This window comes from Eptatretus burgeri, chromosome 9 (genome assembly GCF_056783735.1).
Source record: "Eptatretus burgeri isolate ZD-2024b chromosome 9, Ebu_testis_v1, whole genome shotgun sequence".
Lineage (NCBI taxonomy): Eukaryota > Metazoa > Chordata > Myxini > Myxiniformes > Myxinidae > Eptatretus > Eptatretus burgeri.
In genome coordinates this window covers 58676391-58688890 of record NC_140969.1, presented here as the reverse complement: position 1 = coordinate 58688890, position 12500 = coordinate 58676391, and the positions used below count along the sequence as shown (strand labels likewise).

At 30.8% G+C, this 12500-nt stretch overlaps 1 protein-coding gene across 7 annotated transcripts in view; it reads left to right on the top strand.

Moving 5' to 3' along the window:
• The window catches only part of LOC147020172 (phosphofurin acidic cluster sorting protein 2-like), a 339240-nt gene that overhangs the window by 244034 nt on the left and 82706 nt on the right, over positions 1 to 12500 (top strand). The window lies entirely within an intron of this gene.

The following is a 12500-nucleotide window of genomic DNA, read 5'->3' as shown; positions in this document are numbered from 1 at the left end:
CTATTCAGTTGAGGATTCTGTGTTTGGGGTTCACAGATCTAAGAACGTCCCCCTTGACACACATTATATACTGTTATACACCTCGGACTTGGCCCTCGAGTGTCCACAACGGTGTATAGTAGGAGGGAGTGAAGCGCCAACCTATTGCTCCCATTGCACACACACACACAAACAAAAGTTAAGCCTTGACTATTCAGTTGAGGATTCTGTGTTTGGGGTTCACAGATCTAAGAACGTCCCCCTTGACACACATTATATACTGTAATACACCTCAGACTTGTCCCTCTAGTGTCCACAAAGGTGTATTATATGCTTAGTTTTGTCTTTTGTAATTCCTGTGAATAAAATGAACCTAAAATCTCTTCCCCTTCCAAATCATATATTTTATAAGTCCAAGGAACTGTATCTATTACATCAACAATTTTAAAAAGTTCTTTCGTCCATCGTTCAGTAAAACCCTTTTCAAAATGAGATTTCCACCTATATATTCTTACGATATCACCAACTTTGAACTTAGGTTTTCTGACATTAATCTCTTTTTCATATTTTAATTTTGTAAATGTTTCTGATGGCTTCATATTCGTTGACGTGTGAATCGTGTCATTATACTTATCCACAATATCCTGAATAAAAGATAACCATTGTTGTGAACCGAGTTGTGTGAATTTTTTATATAGTCTCTCTTTTAAGGTACGATTAAAACGTTCAACAACAACTGCCTTCCCTTCATTAAAGGTACTGTATAATGTAATACTGTTATTTTTTAAAAAATTCATAAATGTCTTGTTATAAAACTCTCTACCCTCATCAGTCCACAATTTCTTAGGTTTTCTCTTACTTTTATTAAATATCTGTTGAAAAGCTAACACAAGAGTATTACCTGTTTTGTTTTTTAAAGGGACAACCCACGCATATCTACTCCTCAAATCAATAACGGTTAAAGCATACTTGTACCCCTTATCATTATTGAGTTCAATCAAATCAGCAGACCAGATATAATCAACTTCCTTGGAATAAACTTTCCTTCTCTGAAACTTTGTGAATATTGGTTTATGTAATTCATCAGCTAATTGCTCTTCAGTCTTAATGGCATCATTAGAGCCTATAAGTTTTTTGAATTTCCAAGTCCAAGTTTCAATTTAGCACTAATCATCTTCTTCACGATGAACCTATCAACTTTTTCTCTCAAGGTTGGATTTTGTATCAGAGACAAATTATATAACATTTCTCTATCGGCTTCATGCTTTTCTTCCAACGTTGTGGTATTCCCATAATCAATATCGTGTCTCATGCACACTTCATCAACTCTATTGATTGGTTTACTCCAGGATTTAGGATTGTCTGCCTCATCTAATCTTTTATCCAAGTTTGTGCCTGGACCACAGAAAGAATACCCTGGAAGATGTAATTCCCCTGGTATTCCAGTAGTTGTAAATTTACTTCCTGATAAAAACTTTTGTATATCTCCTCCGAGTTTGTGTTTGGAGATAAATTGATTTTTTTTGAACCACACACCGAACATATACCTTTTTGTATAACCCTGTTATTTTTACTTTTAATATATGAAATATTTTTAGTATTAGTTTTCTTTTTACATTTGAGACAATAACTCATTTATTTATGAGAAAAATTTCTGCAGAGTGCAAAAACCTTTTTAGTTTTCAACATGCACATTTGAATCTTAATTTTTAAAACATAAAGAATCCTTAGAAATGCCTTCACTCTCTCCTCCATTTATTTAAGAAAAAACTTGAATTAAAATACATGTCTTCTCGATGTCGATAGTCTTGTCGAAAGTATTGTAAATAGACTTTTTAATTCTTTGTATTCCTCCCTGGTGAGATAAGTTAATTTCTTTAATACCTCTATTCTTTTTTGAATCTCACTGGTTTCCATATTTTGATATTTATTCATTCTCTCTCTTTCCTCCCTCTCTCTCTTCTCTCTTTCCTCCTTCTCTCTCTCCTCCTCCTCCTTTTCCTCCTCTTCCCTCTCTTCTTCAACTCCTTCCTCATCCCTTACTATACTTGAATCGTTTACACCCCATAGAATATTATACATATATTCATCAGGATTTCTTGTTATTCCTGTATCCAAAATAATTTTTTTTACAACAGGATACCAATAAAATTTCTTTTGAATTTCTAAAAGAGCCTTACCTTTTCTTAACCTTATAATTTTTTCATTATTTAACATTCTAATTAAATCTAAAGTTGTTGGTTTATCAACATCAGCATAATGCCAATCTTTTATTGAAAATACCTCATTCTTATGTTGTAGAACATATTTATTAAAATACCGAATACCCTTTTCTTGAAGGTATGCTTGAACACAGAAATGATAATTTTCTTGAAGCCTTCTTGCTGTCATTTATGTATTAGAAATATATGTTAGAATAATATTATGGCACGAAACACCTCCCCATCTTCCTATAGTTAAATCATTTTGTATTTCCTTACTTATTATATATAATCCTGTTTTTTCTGTTTTCATGAGATAAACAAGGGCAAAACCATTATTATATTTACCCTTATTAAATTCTTTTATTTGTTGTTTACTAATCGTGGCTCCACAAAACTCATTCTCGATACCAAGTGGATAATATTCTTCCTTACGAGACTGATTTAATTGTTCCAGGTCTTCGAGGTTAATTTTAAATGACCAATTATACCCTAAATCATTCATATCATACCCCCATTGTTCTATTCTCATACAAACGATACGCCCTTCTTTATAAAAATTTATTTTAATTCGAACTGTGAATTCTGTATGACCTGGAGATAATATCAACACTTCTGTATCTTTAGAATACACAGCCGTTTTATTTAAGTATATATATTGTGATAAATCGCTTAATCTCACCAAGTCATTCGCGTCAGTCGGGCTTGGATAATTTTTTAATTTATAAGCATTTTTCATGTTAATATTTTTGTTTATATTATATTTATGTCGTTCAGCCTGTGCCTTTGTGTAATAATTTGATAAATCAATATCCAGTTCTTGAGATACACCAAAGATAGAACCATCTTTACCAACATAAGTCATTTATATTAGATTAAAAATAATATCATAAAATTTTTTATTTTTGTTGAGTTGAAATAACACATATAGACATAATTGACCACAACACTTGGAATTTAATTCTTGGACTTGAAATGTTTGATAAACACCATTCTGTAAGAATTTTATGACTTCAACAGGTGGTGGAAGACCAAAACTATCAAAATAATATTTGTCTTGACTATTAAAAATACAAACCCAATGAGAACCGTTCCCATCATTATCTTCTAAGTTCATAATAATATTCTTTGTATGTTTCGACACATTTGTTAATTCATCTCTCATACAAATAACCACATTATGAATTTTTAATTTCTTACAATATTTGGCAAGTTGTAAATTTGATGTTGTATTCTTTCCAAATTCTTTCAACCACTCATCAATGCTCATTTATTTATTAGAAAGATATAATCCATTACCTCTTTTCGTTAATTTTACACCTGCTTGTGCTATAGAAGAAAGCATATCTCCAACTAACAATCTCGCTTTATCAGGCAGACCTTCAAGTTTTTCAGCAAAATCTACAATTACACCACTTCCACTAATTTGTTTCTCCAACTCTTTGTTATGTCTTTCCAATTCTTTTTGAGCCTGGAGTTGAGCCTTCCTTTCGTTGGCAGTTTTGACCGCTGTTGAAATACCACCCGTCAATGCTCCAACCGCACTTAAACCAGCAAATAAAGGAATTAGAAATGGGAGAAATCCTCCACTCGTCTCTCTTATTGAATATTTTTTCAACATTGGTTTTGTCATTTTAATTTTAAGTGAGCCAGTGTCATTCAAGATTTTAACCTGTTCTCTTGTGAGCAAAACATCAATTCTTACTGCTCCTTTTCTCTGAATTGTATTAACGTTAATCGTACAAGGCTTTTGATTTTGAACACAAGATGATAGTTTATGAAGATTGATTTGATTAACATATACCCCAGTTGGTACTTTGCCACTCATTTATTTAACAAAAAATTATGTGAGACTAATCATCACACCATTATCTGTATTAATCTGCAATTCTGTTTCTTCCAAAAGCAAACAATATGTATCAACTTCTTCACTCTCTCCTCTTTCAATGTATAGGGAAGTATCCACTCGATTAGACTTTATAGTTTCTTTTTGAGCGCTCAGGTCAAACGTATAGATTGTATACAAACTTTTAAATGCTGTCATATCCAAAATAGGTTCTTTATTTCCATTACTTTCACACACCTTTTGGTAAGACTTGTATGCTTCAGCAAAATCATTTTTTTCCCAATTAATTTCCAATCTATCTCGTGGATAAAATGTTCCATCTAGAGAAACGCGAAGTTGTTTCACCTTAGCATTATCACTCAATGCATTATTCTTATCAGTCGCAGTATCACCATCTGGCTTTTTAAAAATCATCCACAGATATCGTGGCTTTCCTTCCAGAACACCCAAATTCCACGTGTAAGTAGTTTGATTGAGTTTAACGTGTTGACATCTTCTTTTGAGGTATGATACACTGAGTGGTTTTGAGTTAAGTCTTCGATTCAACATCTCTTCTGTTTTAAGATTAGGAGTATATTCACTGATATACCAACTCATCTCCTCAATTACAAATTTATTCTGATCACCAAAAGCATTACCAACACCAAAAAGCAATCTATTTTCATTATCATTCCTTTGTAGTTGAAATCTAATTTTAAGACCATACAGAACTTTATCATAATCACAAAATCCAAATATACCTTTAAGAGGAACTGCCACAGTAAAACTATTTTCTGCTTTTGTATCATCATTATACATTCCTTTCCTTTGAATATATCCAGGGTCTGTGTTTGTTCCCGTTGACATATCAGGAATAAAACCTTCGACAGACCCCTTTCCCATTCTATCACTGAATGTATAGAGTGTAAATTTCATCATTTCAGATACAGCAGAGACATAATCAACCGCTTCAACTTCTTGTGTTCCAATATACAATCGCACACTATCAAACATTTTCCAGAAGAAATCATTTACAAGTGTAGCGTTTGTGTTATTCCCAGCCTTAGTGAATTTAAATTTACACAACAAGAAACTTTCGGAGAGATTCAAATAGGTTTGTTGATTATTTATTTCAAAACTTTTTGTACCATTTGTATTCCAGTCTGTTCCAGTTATTGCATTTACCTTGAAGTAATCTTCTTTTTTAGTGGAGTTTGAGATAATAATAGTATCATCCAAATCATAGATACTATCAATTGCTTCCATACTTGTATTTATTTAGGAAAAAAGATGTTAAAACTTTTGAAACCCTGATCCAAGTATTTGAATTATTTTCTGTCGTTCTTGGGGGACAACTGAGTTTTACCTTTCTTAATTTCTTTTATTGCTTGTAATTTATGAGATTCTTTCTGAGCATCTTTTATACTCTTTACAGCACCTGCTACATTTCCCACAGCAGAAGCAGTTGAACCAATTAGGTCTTTATGTTTAAGAATAGTTGAACCAATACCCATGAGAGTATCAATTATCCCATCTCCTCTAAATTGATGTCCAACACCCCTTTGTCTCTTAGGTTTATAGTATCCTCTACCAAGATACATACCTTCACCCTTGTAGTACGGGAAAGGAACATCCCATCCCCTGTAATTATTTTATATTTTCCCAACTCGTGCTTCCTCACAATAACCATCGTATTTATTTATTGAAAAACTTCACGTAGGTGAATTCTGATGGATATAACTTCTCCATTAAAAGAAATCACACGATTATCTTGGTCGGTTATCCTAAAATTTACTCTGTGTATGGTTTTTCCTGACACAGGTAGATAAACCAAATTTTTAGGCTCCATATTGAATTTATAACCAATTGGGGTTGAGTATGCGCTGAATGAAAATATTGTATTTGTTTTTAATCCATCATTATAAGCACCATCAATCAAATCACAGTGAATTAACACCGAATTTATTCCTGAGGATATTTGAATGACATTATCACTGTAAAACGTCCCATTAGTTTCAATCTTTTTTGAGGAGAAACCTAATAACTCTCTAAATGAATTATCAATTGTGAAATCAACCTTGTAGTTATTTTTAACTTTAATCGTTGATTTTGAAGTATGTTTTTGAATGTTTATAACAATATTTTTTGGTTCATCACCCTGTTCTTTCATAAGACGAGCAATTTCGGAAGATATTTGAGAAATCTCGTATGCTCCGGGTGAGACTGTTATCGTTTTGTATCCACTTCCCGGATTATAACTAAACTTGTCATTTTTCTCGGTTATATTAAATAAGGTATTATAAGTCTCCATGGACAATAAAGATGCCTCATATTCTTTTGTTGTGTCAAGTTGTAGTGGGTATGGGAATGAAGATGTGTGGTCGCTTGTTGTGAAATTAAAACTCAGGATTGTGCTTCTCATCTTATTTAATATGAGTTAAAATGTCTTTATATTGAGATTTATTAATTATTTTCATGTTCATCAACTGGTCTAAAATGGCTGATGCTTCATTAAAACAATTGTTATTTCCAGCCTTCTTACTGCCGAACAACAATAACAGTCTATTAACTAATTGCGATGGGTCATTTGGAAGAAAACTAATACCTGAACCAAGGATACTTAAAGCCTGAATAATGTGTTTCTCCTTCTCATTCTTCCTACTTTTACCAGAAAGAATAACCTTATAATTTAGAGTGTTCAGCAAATCAATATATACTCTATCATCATTATTTTCCATATCCAATGGTTTATCAATATACTTTGATTCATCCCTCACAGTTGAACCTTGTCTTCCATCTTTTGTGAGAAGAAACATTAATCTCGGAGTTAGTTTAACAGGGGTTGAGCAGAACTTAAGAACCTTAATTCATCATTAAATATCAATACCTTTTCTTGAACAAGATGAAATATTGCTGGTTGTTCTGTTGGAATGAGTCCTGCTTTGGTTTTTGAATCCGCTGAATATTCATTGTTTTGAACAGCATTCACAATATAATCAGGGGTTGATTAATCTCTTCCAGTTGTTGAAATAAACCTTCATCATCATATTCTAATTCTCCTAAATGCTCTAATTCTTCCTCCGTCATTTGACTGAAATCTTTTAACATTTGAAGCTTTCTAGGAGTATATTCTACTGTGGGAACTGTGGAAACATCTTTCATTTTTTCTTGGGAAGTTTTTAAAAGTGGTTTAAAAAATTTCTCTTGTTTTTTTTCAAATGCTTCTTCGCCCGTTAGTTTCTGTCTGTGTTTCTTCTTTATGTCTTCCTGTTGTTTTACAACTTTTGAAACCAACTCTTGATGTTCCTTAAATCTTCTTGCTCTTTCTTTTGTATCCATTTATTTATTGTAAAATATCATTTAATGAATTGTAAAGATCAACAGGGAAATTTTCCTTTTCTTCATCATTCAAGTAGATGTGTTCAAATAAATCCTTTTCTTTAAATATTTCATCAAATTCTTTATTAACATTAATGCGAGTTGTAATTTCTTCTTCACTAATCCTTGCATCTCTGCTTTTCATACGTTTGTGTTGAGTTTCTTCATCAACATCAAAACCGAATGATAAAATCTTCACTCCGCTCAGATATTTAATAATTTGTCTCGTTCCTTCTGGATTAGTTTCTAATATCCCAACACCACCAGATTTTAGTTTCTTTAACTCACTCTTACAATGTGAATATTTTGTTGTACCAAGAGAAACCTCCTCAAATATTTGTCCTTCATTCCTCAATCGCATATGTTCCTCCACTGAAATATAGTGATAATCTTCACCTTTTACTTCTCCAGGTCTTATTGCTCTAGTTGTTGTTGATACAATGCGTATCACGGGGTGTTTTTAAGTAAATTTACAATATTCTCATTTGTACTACACAAGAACCTTGATTTATGAAAGTTTTTTCCAGAAGCAGATTTACCCACAAGATTTATAATAATAGTTGTCATTTATATATGTAATTGTTTATAAAACAAAAAATATATCCCTTAATATCTCATCTTGTTTCACAACAATATATTTATATTTTTCAGTCGTGTGCTTCATATAATCCTCAAATTTCTTTTTACTACATAATGTAGAACAATTATCTCTCCAAAAATTATTGATATCTATTGAATTTAACTTGAATAAAATAAAAGTATTAGCATTGTTTCTGATGGAACGACGAGGAAGTTGAAAGTACGATTGACTAAGATAAATACAATTACAAGAAGAATGTCTCCCTCTTGTGTAGTAGCTGTCCATTACCGTTTGGTTTCTCTCATTAACACAATCATCAAAGATAACGAGGTTCTTTTTTGATTTATCCAAATCTTGGGGAGACGGTATATCATCCGTATTATCACTAAGAATACAAGTTATAAGATTTGATTTCTTTTTACATCTCTGTGTATCACAAAATAGTTGAATTATATCTTCAATGTTATAATCATTTAGGTTTTTTTGACGTTTAAATAAACCTATTATATCTTCTTTTGAAGACCAGCATTAAAACCTTGTGAGAGTAGTTGATACTCTGGTTGAAAACTCGACTTTGTGAAAATTATTAAATTATCATAATCTAAAAAGTTGGGAGTGAGGAGCATTTTTAAAAGTAAGCAGGTTTTTCCACATCCACTTGAACCAACTATGAGACATCTTAATGAATTTGGGAGATTTTTATGGTTGTTAAATTTTATCTTATTTTCCCAAATAGGTAAAAAATCATTCATTTATATATTTGAAAAACAGGTTATTTAATTTATTATTGGCTTTTTAGAAACTCTATATTTTATCCTAAGTTCAGGTTTAATTTCAAGATAATCCATTATTTTATTTATACAATATCTTGTGTTGATATTTCCCTGAAAATTACATCCATGAATAATATACAACAACAATCCTTTGAACATTTCTCTTATACGTTCAGTTTCTTCCCTTGTAAGGAAAGGTGTGTTATCATCCTCATACTTTACATTCATTTCTCTAATCAATCTTGTAAAGTAATTCATTTTTGGTGTAAATCTAAAAGAATTATTTTCCTTTTTATATTTTTTATTATCATTAATTAGAAGATAATCACAGAATATACATTGTTTATAGGCTTTTGACTCTGTGTTTAATCCCTGTCTTTCACACGCAGGACAATTCTCAAATTTGTCATATGGAGAATCAGGAAAGTCTTGCATATTTATAAAGTAAAACTTTACTTAAACTGAAATTCATCTATACTTTCAGTTGTATATTACCATCGATATCGATATACTTTTTTTCATTATCAGATTCAACGACAACATTTTTTACATTAAAGGTAATTTTAAAATTATCGTTAACTACTATTGAACGAAATGTCATTTCACCTGATATATTAACATCCTTTATTTCATCAAGATTTACATCTTTAGGGTTGTTGAAAAAAATACAAATTTCTCCTTGCATATTACAGATGGTCTTATCTTTTCTTTCTAAAGCTTCATCCATAAGGTTTTTGTTCTTTGATACTTTTTCTTGTTTCATTCGTTTTTCTAGTTTTGAATATATTACTAGAAGGAGAGGAGAAACTTTTGTTAGAGATACTTTAATTGATGTTCTACCAGGTATACTAAAAGCCCTTCCACTGAAGGAAATTGAAGAACTCATATTATTTACCATAATAGTTTTTATCCAATAGTTGTTATATTTATCTTTGTTCAATTTTACATCCTTGACATATTTCTCAGTATCTTTAACAGATGAAGAGATTGATTGAAACTTGTCTTTTGTGTCTTGAAACATTGTATTTATTAAGTGAAAAAGTTGGAGGATAAAATGTTTTTAAGCACAGATTCACCTATAAATTAAACGAAATTTTCATCAAGAAAATTTTAGTTTAAGCAAAGTTTTATTCTATAAATATGGTGAATACAACGTACTGCGATGTTTGTAATCACGAATATAAACATTATAGAAAACACCTCCGAACCAACAAACACACATTTAATCTATTTCATCAAATATCTCCTCTTGAGTTGGAAAGAAAACATTGTGATATCTGTTCAAAGGATGTTTTGAAGAGTAGTTATAATCAACATCTTCAATAACAAAAACACAAGAAAAATGAGTTTAAAGTAAAGGGAGACTATTATATTAAAAACACTGATGAGGCATTTAAAGGGCATATAAAAATAAGGATTTTTCAATTTGGAGAACCCGGTCCATCATCAATAGCTGAATCAATTGAAATAGTGAAACCCGATGTTGAAAAATTTATTAAAAAGACATTAAAAGAAATAAAAACTTTAAAGTTTTATATGGGAGTGAAAATGAATATGAAAAGACAAGATGAAGAACAAACTCCTTATATGAGAACAGATCTTCATTTTATAACATCATTTCAAGATTTTTTGAATAGTGGGGTTTATGAAGAACTATCAAGACAAGAGGAGGATGTTGATAATACAGTGGTAGGAAGTGGATTCAATATTAAAAAAATCATCTTTTTAGATATACACATTCTAAAATCAAACCCTCTTAAAGCTTCTTCTTATATTGAATTACCAAAAGAAATAAAACTAAAGAAGGCAGTTGTTAATATTAAGAACAATGATAATAAATGTTTTCTCTGGTCTGTTCTTGCTCACTTACATCCACCAAAATGTAATTCAGAAAGAGTAAAACAATATATGAAATATGAGAATACCTTGGACATTAAAGATTTTAAATTCCCAATGCCATTAACAGATATTCCTAAATTTGAGAAAAAGAATAATCTTTCTATTAATGTATATGGATTAACGGATACAAACAAAGTTCAAATATTAAAAATTTCAAACAACTATAAAAATGAAGAAACACACATTGACCTTTTATATTTTAGTGTTGGAAAGAATTCACATTACACATACATCAATAATTTATCAAGATTAATCTCTTCTCAGGTATTCAGAACAGCAAACAAAATATATCCTTGTAAGCGATGTCTTAATTCATTTCATACAAAAGAACGATTAGAACAACATTCAAAATATTGTAGTAATCATAAATCAGCTGTAATTACAATGCCTAAACCTGGTGAAAAGATTTATTTTGAAGATTATAATAAATCTATCATGCACCCATTTGTGATATACGCTGATTTTGAATGTATCCTTAAAAAGATAAATACTGCTTCTCCTAATCCAAAAGAACCATATACAAATAAATATCAAAAACATATTCCTTGTGGTTTCTGTTATTATATCAAATCATCTGTTGGAGAAAAGTATAACAAACTTGAACATTATCGTGGAAAAAATGCTTCACAAGAGTTTGTAAAACGATTAGAAAAGGATTGTATAAGACTCACTAAATTAATGAAAGAAACAAATGAACCGATGAAATTAACCAAAGAAGAAAAATTAGAATTTAGAATGAACAATATCTGTCATATTTGTGAGGGGGAAATTAAGGAGTCTAAAGTTAGAGACCATTGTCATCTTACTGGTAAATATAGAGGTCCCGCTCATTCCTGTTGTAATCTTAATTATAAATTACCTTCTTTTATTCCAGTCTTTCTTCACAACAGCGCCAACTATGATACACATCTATTTATAAATGAACTTTCAAAAACACCAGGGAATATTTCTGCCATAACAAACACAAGTCAAAAGTATATTTCATTTTCAAAAATGATATTCACAAAACCTATAACTCGTATTAGGTTTTTAGATTCTTACAAGTTTATGGGAACACCACTAGCCTACCTCGCATCAAATCTAAGCTCCACGGACTCTTTTCCAAATCTTAATTCATTCTTTCCAAAAGAGGAAATTCTCACTCAAGAGGAAATTCAGATTAAAGAGAGAATTCAAAGTAAAGAGGAAATTCTAACTGAAGATGAAATTCTAATTATAAAGAAAATTCGAACTAAAGAGGAAATTCAGATTAAAGATGAAATTCTGATTAAAGAAGGAATTCTTACGAGAGAGGAAATTCAAACAAGGAATGAAATTCAAAGTAAAGAGAAAATTCTTACAAGTAAGGGAATTTATCCTTATGATTATATGGATTCATTTATGAGATTTAAAGAAACACAACTTCCTTCAAAAGAAAGTTTCTATAATAACCTTTATGAAGAAGAGATAAGTGATAAGGAATATAAACACGCACAAGAAATATGGAAAATATTTAAGATAAAGAACCTTGGAGAATATCACGATTTATATCTAAAAACAGATGTTTTATTGTTAGCTGATGTGTTTGAAGCTTTTAGATCACTCTGTCATAATAAAAATTGTTATGGATTAGATCCTGCCCACTATTTCACAGCTCCTGGTTTAGCTTGGAGTGCAATGTTGAAAATGACAAAACAAGATATAGATTTAATCAGTGATGTGGATATGCTTTTGATGATTGAGAAGTCCAAGAGAGGTGGAATATCACAAGTATGTTCAAAAGATATGCTAAAGCAAATAATAAATATCTCCCAAATTATGATAGTGAAAAAGATAGTAATTATTTGATGTATTTTGATGCTAATAATTTGTATGGATGGGCAATG